Raw genomic sequence first — 8,657 nt, forward strand, 5'->3', positions numbered from 1 at the left:
CTCTCCACAACCAGCTTCTTCTGCCTGTAAGTCTTGTAAAAACTGGACAGGATGGCCATCCTCCATGATGGGTCTGCTGATGAAATAGTAAGACTGGCCAGTGAATTGTTTTATGCTTTCTCTCATCCTTTTTGATCACGTTTGTAAAGAGCACTGTATGAACCTGACATCAGAGTGCCAGGCAGCAGGCCTGCGGACTGGGACTTTTACCGCAGCAGCCCATGTAATTTGAAATTACATAAATTTCAATTACAATTCAAATTATACAAATTGACTCTTTGCCGCTGTTGTGGACATCATTAAATATAATCCATTCCTAGGAAAAACTCCTCTCTGGAGTCGCTGCGTACAGCAAACAGAAGCAGGCAGATTTCAAATAGCCGGCTCTGTGGCTTGATGGGGAGGGAGGATAGACCTGCTGAGCTTGTTCGGTAATGAAACTGAACTCTTTTTGCCAGGCAAGATCTCCTTCCAAAGCTTTATTAATAAGCCTTAGACCCCCATCTGCACTTTTTAGAAGCACCATGTCAGGGGACCCACTTAAAGCATTGCTCCATCTGGTCCCATATATGGGACTTCAGCCATGTTTCTGAACCATGCCAAAGCCTTGGACACGTCCAGGGTTATTGCATGGTTTAGGGATATAGCAAATGCCTCTAGGTCCTATATTTGCCCAACAGCCAAAACTGCATGGTCTAACTCCTCTGTTACAGCTGCATCACAGTGCCCACAGAACTGCAGTACACCTATGTTTCGGGAGAAGACGCAAAGGTAGTTTCTCCAGTGATAAAAAAGAAAATGATCTCAGCCTTCTAACAGCTGGTGTGGAGATGCGTCTCCTCCAAGCCCTGCCTCTCTCTCTCTCTTCCAAATGCCAAAGAGTCCCAGGTAGCTGCTGGAATAACATTACTTGGGCCCAGCCCAAGAGCTTAATAGTACCTTCAACCTGCCTCCTTTACACTCCTCTGAATGCTCGCTACAATCTCATCATGTCTTATGTCCAGCTTGCTGGAAAGCAAAGAGCTCTTTCCTGTACCATTCTTACTGGATATTTAAATGCTTTGTTTCTTGCTTATGAACTGCACATGAGGGCAGACAATGCCTGAGAATTTGTCAGAGGCTGCCCTTTCTTGGAGGAGAGATCTGTCCCTTTATGGACAGAGGCCAAGTGACCATGCTAGGGAGGAAGATAATTACCCAACAGAGAAGGATGATTGGATGGAGGGGGGAGGAATACCCCTACTCTAAATGCTGAACTTGCAAGGAAGTTAGAGAGCAGACGATACAGTTGGCAAGAGGGAGCTTAGAAGGTGGCTCTTCAAGTATGCTAATTAACCCTGAGGGCTTCTGGGAGGAAAAAGATGCTGACTAGCTTATATGTATATTAAACTGTTTGAGTTATTGAACAGAAAGGCTCAGAGAGAGAAGCAGAATGGGAAATTGTGCCTTTGGCTTCAGTGGTTTGGACTCCTTGGTGTTTCCAGTCTGCTGCTATTTTGGGGTGGGATTCAACCACATATCTGCAAAATCTGGTCTTGCAAGGATAGGTATTGTATAACAAACCCACTTCCTCAAAAGATCAGACTTTTTGCAGTGACAGGAAAATGCACTGGGAAGTGTAGGTGGGATAACACTAGCTTTGCTGCCATATCATCTAGCTTCCCCTCAAACACATCAGGATGCATGTTCAATAAACAGGTTGCCCAGAAGCACCCCTTTGCCACAGGATGCCTCTCTCATGTCCCATCATGTCATCTTAACTAGAATCTCTTTGACAGTGGTAGGATTGTGCCATTTCTGTGGGAAGAGAAGTTGATGGCTGCTATTTCTCATAAAATTATGTTGTCCTGGAGCCTTCCCAAAGTCTAATCCTGGCAATCTTTCAGAAACATTTAACTGGACTGTCATTTGGCAGCTATCATCAAGTTGCTGAGGAGAGCTAGGAAATGGGATGAAGAGATTTTAGCAAGACTATCCCAATTGCATGCTACGGTAGTGCCAAGTGTTTTTATTCACTCTGATGATTTAGGATGGGTCACCAGAACATATACATGGTAAACTATCATGCTAAACCATGCATGACCTTCTAGGTGCAATTAGCCATGCAATTAATAAGCATCTCACTTCATAAACATGTAGAAACAGTGTCTTATATGATATTCCACATCAATGCATTTTCCCAATCCTATTTTGCTTCAGTTGTGAACTTATTAGGCAGCCTTTTGCAAGCCATTCCTTTCTCAGCTTCAGTGCCCAAATTATCTAATGCTAGCCTATTTCATAGGGCTGTTGTAAATCAGTAATGGACAAACTGTGGCTCCTCCCGCATGTTGTCAGACTACAACTCCCATCATCCTTGTCCATTGGTTATGGAAGTTAGAATCCAACAGCATCTGAATGCTCACAGGTTCCCCGTCCCTGCTCTAAATTGTACAGAAATAAGTCACGTAGGTAAGGGCCTTACCTAGGTCCTGCTCTGAGCATCCCTTCCCCCCACCCAGACCCTTTGCCATTCACATTCTCCTGTCAATGGCAATGATTGCTTATTACTGCTATGGACTGGCTGCCTGCCTCATCTAGTCATCTTAGCCCAATGCATCACAGGTGGTTCTGTGGGAAAAGGGAGCACTACCTGAGCAGGAAGCAAGGCATGCATTCCAGTAGGTATCACGAATCTGCAGCATTACTCCGTTCATCTTCTGCATGCCTCTGTTACTGCTGCATGACAGCATGTGCTGGTGTGGGCTGTGAGCAGGTACCAAATGAAGCAATGAGCAAGTGTCAGGAAGGTGGTTGGTGCACAGAGACATGCACTCTGCCCTGCAGCCCCTATGCAAGCCTCCTACTCTCAAGTGCCATGGAGAACATTGTTCTGTCTCCAGTGTTGATGCAACACAGTGAGGTTGGATTCTGTATGTGGAGCGGGGTGGGTGGACAGTACCTTGACCTTTGCTTCATGCCTCAAAATGTTGGTACTGATTGCAATTTTTTTTAATAAGTGCTAAGTGTAGTAGACATAACAGCTGTCATCTTAATCATAATAGTAGTGTTTTGTATAATAATACTACGTTCAATCAGAATTGCATATATCCCCCTGAAATGGAGAACCTAACACAAATATAAAGACTTTACATAAATAAATGGTTGATTTCCTGTTTGGAATTTCTGTTCTTCCAAAGTGTAAATGAGTTTTGCCCCCTAAATCTAGCTAAACAGTCATTAACTGAGATGGTCAAAGCTTCACGCAGAATTATATCAGAGAATTCTCAGATCAAATTGGCTGGCCTGTCAGCATATTTTAAAGAGTGCAATTCCCTTCTACCCTAAGTTGTAAAAAGCTTATGTTATTTAATTGATTTTATTTGTTTAGATTTATAAAGTGTGCTGCTCCCAATGGACCAGGGCATATTCACACAGCACATAAATCTTTTTCTTTTCTAAATGTAAGAAGCAAAGACCACCAGGGCAATCTCACACACATGCTTGTGAACTATAGTAGAACAATTTGTATATGGTGTATTACCTCCAATGGACCTCTTCAAATCATAAAAGTAAACTTCCTCAGAGCTGTGTTTAGAGACTTATGAGAGGAAGGAACCCAAAGAGGGTGGGGAACGCTTCCTAATGCATGAACTGGCCCAGGAATATTGACCAGGGATCTCAGATGACTGGAAGATCATATCAGAGATCTAAGCAAATACCTTATGCAGAAGTCAACGGAAAACTAAACATACCCCACCAACTACCATCACAAAACAGGTTTTGGTTTTATGTATGTATGCACTATATCAGGGTTCACCAGTGTGGCATCTGTGGGTATGAGTGTGCCCACCAGCACCTCTCATGATGCTTGAGAAATGTATTGGTATGTATACCCTCAAAAACCCACAATGCATGAGAGTGTTTGCTCTTCCTGTTCAGTTCACATTGCACTGTCCCCTCAAACATATCCACATTTCATTGGAAGCCAGGATTGGATACCTTACCACCCTTCTGTTCTGAAGAGAGGAGAGGCTCAAAGTGCTTCTCTCTGTGAGCGAATAATGTAGGTGCCTCTGTTGTCCTTTGATTGAGGTGGCAAATCTGAACCCTTTGGTCTTCAAGTCTCTTGTTCAGCTCCTTTAGATGTGGCAGAAACTTTGAATTACAGTGGTACCTCTGGTTAAGAACTTACCGTATTTTTCGCCCCATAGGACGCACCGCCCCATAGGACGCACCGGCCCATAGGCTCTTCTTCCCGCCGCCCGCCTTCAGACCAGGTCCGGGGACAGCGGGAAGACGCGCTGCGCCTCCCAGCTGTCCCTGGAGCTTGCGGGTTTTTTGGGGGGGGAAATGAATAAAAAAAAATTATTCTCCCCCCCCCAGCCGCGGCTGCCACCCCAAGCCTTGTGCACACCTGCCCGAAGCACGGGGCACCCTCCGGAGGGCTCCACGTGCTTCAGGCTGCAGGCTGCCGCCCCAAGCCTCGCGCGCCCGGCAGGACCTCCCGCCAGGCGCGCAAAGCTTGCGGACACTCGCCCGAAGCACGGGGAGGTCCTGCCGGGCGCGCGAGGCTTGGGGCAGCAGTCTGCCGCCCGAAGCACGCGGAGCCCTCCGGAGGGCTCCCCGTGCTTCGGACGAGCTTTTGCAAGCCTTGCACGCACGGTAGGACCTCCCACCGGGCGCGCAAGGCTTGCGGACGCTCACCCGAAGCACGGGGAGCCCTCCGGAGGGCTCCGCGTGCTTCGGGCAGCAAGCTGCTGCCCCAAGCCTTGCGCGCTCGGCAGTACCTCCTGCCGGGCGTGCAAGGCTTGTGGACACTCGCCGGGGCTGTAGGCTGCTGCCCGCAAGCCTTGTGAGCCCTTGGCAACTCCCGCTGGGCTTGCAAGGCTTGCGGACAGCTTCCTGAAGCCTGGAGAGCGAGAGGGTTTGGTGCGCACCGATGCCTCTAGCTCTCCAGGCTTCAGCGAAAGCCTGCATTCGCCCCATAGGACGCACACACATTTCCCCTTCATTTTTGGAGGGGAAAAAGTGCGTCCTATGGGGCGAAAAATACGGTAATTTGTTCTGGAGGTCTGTTCTTAACCTGAAACAGTTCTTAACCTAAGGTACCACTTTAGCTAATGGGGCCTCCCACTGCTGCCGCCGCGGCACCACCGTGTGATTTCTGTTCTCATCCTGAAGCAAAGTTCTTAACCTGAGGTATTATTTCTGGGTTAACAGAGTCTGTAACCTGAAGCGTCTGTAACCCGAGGTACCACTGTATTCCAGATCCCTTGCAGCAGCCATTTAGTGTTGTTCTAAAGCTCTACGGGAGCCACTGACTAGCACCCAGGACACTTCCTCAAAATTCAAAATGTGCCTACTGGCACAAAAGGTTGGTGATCCCCGCCCTATGCAATTGTGAGCATTAGGTGGGCCTAGAGGTGGAGCAGTCCTGCTCCTCCGTTGTGCACAGGCATGACAAAACTGAAGCCTATTCAGAACTATGCTAAACTTTCTGGAGCTATAGGTGGCTGGGGCTGATGGGAATTGTACCAGGTGGGTGAAAGCTACTTTAGAGGCACATGCATCAGAACATAACGTGAACATGTGGAAGGAAAGAGCATCTTACTCACTTACTCAGTGACGAAAGAGGCAGCTTCTTTCTGACTTACCTCACACCTCTCCCACTATAATCTTTTGCAGCTATGAAAACTCAAGTTGGATTATAGGGGTGGGGAACCTACTTCCCCAACATGCAGCTTCACTCCCACTGCAGATGGCAACATGGAAAGTCCCCTCACATTGAAAGGAACTGGCTGTTCATTGTGAATGCTCTGAGCGTAGAAACCTAGGAAGTTGAGGGAAGAGACCTGCCAAAATGAAAGACACTTTGCTTCATAATTAATAAGATGACAAATCCAGAAAGTGGGTTAATCAAACGCACATCCCCCACCCTCAAAAAGCAACAGAGAATAATGCCGTTCTCTTACGTAAATGAAAACCTATAAGGTATGGAGCCATGCCATCTCTGTGATGATGCCCATATTGTGGAACACACTGGCAATGGGGAACATATCTGGCAATTTCAGTGTTGCTTTTTTGGTACTTAGTCAAAATGTCATTTTTTATGCTCAGGAATGATTATTAGAGCTGCCCTTTTCTTATGCTGGGCTTCAGCTGACATCTTCTTGACTTGATTAGGCCACACTTATTTTTAGGCTCTAAAATGTCTTTATTGTTGTTGTTTTTAAAAAAGTTATTCATGTGCATAATTATTGGACTTGGTACAGCTGATGCTGGCCTCTATCACTCCAAGCCCAAATGGAAATGGACATGGTTGGGGCTAGAAGCAGAATGGCACAGCAATGGCAGTGGTGTCTGGCATCCAGTGGGCCTGGTGGGGCAGAAGTTGGGGGCACCAACAGCAGGTGGGACCACAGTCAATGAAAGGCAGAGCCACTCCTTAATTGACTATAAGTAAGGAGGCAAGCTAGTGATGTATGGAGCTGGACCATAAAGAAGGCTGATCGCTGAAGAATTGATGCTTTTGAATTATGGTGCTGGAGGAGACTCTTGAGAGTCCCATGGACTGCAAGAAGATCAAACGCATCCATTCTTAAGGAAATCAGCCCTGAGTGCTCACTGGAAGAACAGATCATGAAGCTGAGGCTCCAATACTTTGGCCACCTCGTGAGAAGAAAAGACTCCCTGGAAAAGACCCTGATGTTGGGAAAGATGGAGTGCACAAGGAGAAGGGGATGACAGAGGACGAGATGGTTGGACAGTGTTCTTGAAGCCACAAACATGAGTCTGACCAAACTGCGGGAGGCAGTGGAAGACAGGAGTGCCTGGCGTACTCTGGTCCATGGAGTCACGAAGAGTCGGACACGACTAAACGACTAAACAACAACAAGGAGGCAAGCTGGTGGGGGGGATGACTGAGAGAAGCCTTTGGTTGGTGGGGCTGTGTGCCATTTGTCCTGATGGACCAGTCTCCACTGGGCAATGGCCAGAAATGCTCTTTTACCTCCCACAGATAGTGGAGATAGTGGCCAAGTGTAGGAACACTGTATCAGAGGAATCAGAGGAAAGGAAGCAAAATCTGGTCTGGGACAGAAAGGAGCAAACCCTGCAAACTGGAGCAGTTCCTTAGATAATTTCCAATCATATTCAGGGGAATGAAGAGGAGACCAGCGAGAGGAAATGCACAGTTGATAAGAGACAGGATATTAATTAAATGGAACACTTGGACCATGGCAGAGCTCCAAGTGGATTTCATTATCAAAATGGCTATGGATGGACTGCACAGCAGTCATTCATCAGGGTTAGGGTGGATCCTCAGTTTCCATGCCAAGCAGCTTGTCAAGTAACTTGTGCAGAGAGATCATTTTGCTGCAAAAGGCAGCATTTGAGCAGCATCAGGTGCTGACGGGGTAGATTTAGCCACGACTCTACACCTCACAGCTTTATGTATCGAAGAAGTCACCATGATTCTTGCAAGATTTTTGCAATTTTTTTTTTTTAAGTTTTCCTGATAAATGAGTTCTGGCATTTACAAGCAGTGGTAGTTTCAGACATTCATGTAAAAGGGACCTTCATATCTAAACGTGTGAGCACAAAAGAAGAGCATGGTTGGTTGTTTTGCCTGTGTTTATGAGCAATGAATTGTGTAAATCAGAATAGCAAATTAAATGTAACTCCTGAAAGTAGTAGCCCATGCACAAGGTATTTTATTTATTCTTTTATTTCATTTACTGAATACCAAAACAGTCAACATGTCCAGACAGTTTACATGTCTAGATAGCAGCATCCATGTCTAAATAGATTTACTCTTCAATGGGCCCCAGAGAGTGCAGCATTTAGCAGTCTAAGGCTGTATTGGGAAGGGATGTCTCTTAGTGGTTAAATGTTCGATCCTCAGCATCTCATAGTAGGGCTGGGAGAGAACCCTGCCCAAAATCCTAGAGAACTGCTGCCAGTCAGTGTAGGCAATACTGAGCTACATGGACCAATGGTCTGACCAAGGCATGGAGACGCTCCCATACCTCTTGAATATAACCCTCTCCTTCCAGCAGCCTTCACATGGGGAGTGCTAGCACTCTTGTAGCTCTGAACAAGTTTGGCAGCTGGTCAATGCCCAGCCAAGACTCTTCCAAGACCTATAAGCATTCCATAGCTTATCTTTCCTATATCTTTACATGTGCATCTGCGGGAAGTAGCTGCAAATCAGAAGCCTAGAGTGCTTGGAGATTATGGGTGGTATTCACCCACATTTTACTCACAGCAGACCTATATAAATTAATTGGCCAAACCAAGTCATGTCCAGTACTTTGCGTACTGATCACTACCCCATATGTACAGTAGGATGCTCAAAGGTCAGGGCATGGGAGGACATTGTCTGAATTTGAATAGCCTGTGTGAGATGCAGCACACTAAGAAGAGCTGTGATATGCCACAAAAACTCACACTGCTACATTATGATGGCAAGAAAATAGTATTGGTACTGTTGTTTCTTCACTTGTTATGTACACACATCCAGAAGAGTAGCTTGCGTGAAGTCTTAACTGAGCTTGACACAGGAAGCAGATTGCTATTCCTGGACATAAACTGTCACATAACTGCAGAAATGGTTTTATTGCTTTTCTCTTACTAAGTTTGTAATCTTTATTCTATTTTATTTTATTCTACACAGT

Source organism: Podarcis cretensis, assembly GCF_951804945.1.
Source record: "Podarcis cretensis genome assembly, chromosome: 4".
NCBI lineage: Eukaryota > Metazoa > Chordata > Lepidosauria > Squamata > Lacertidae > Podarcis > Podarcis cretensis.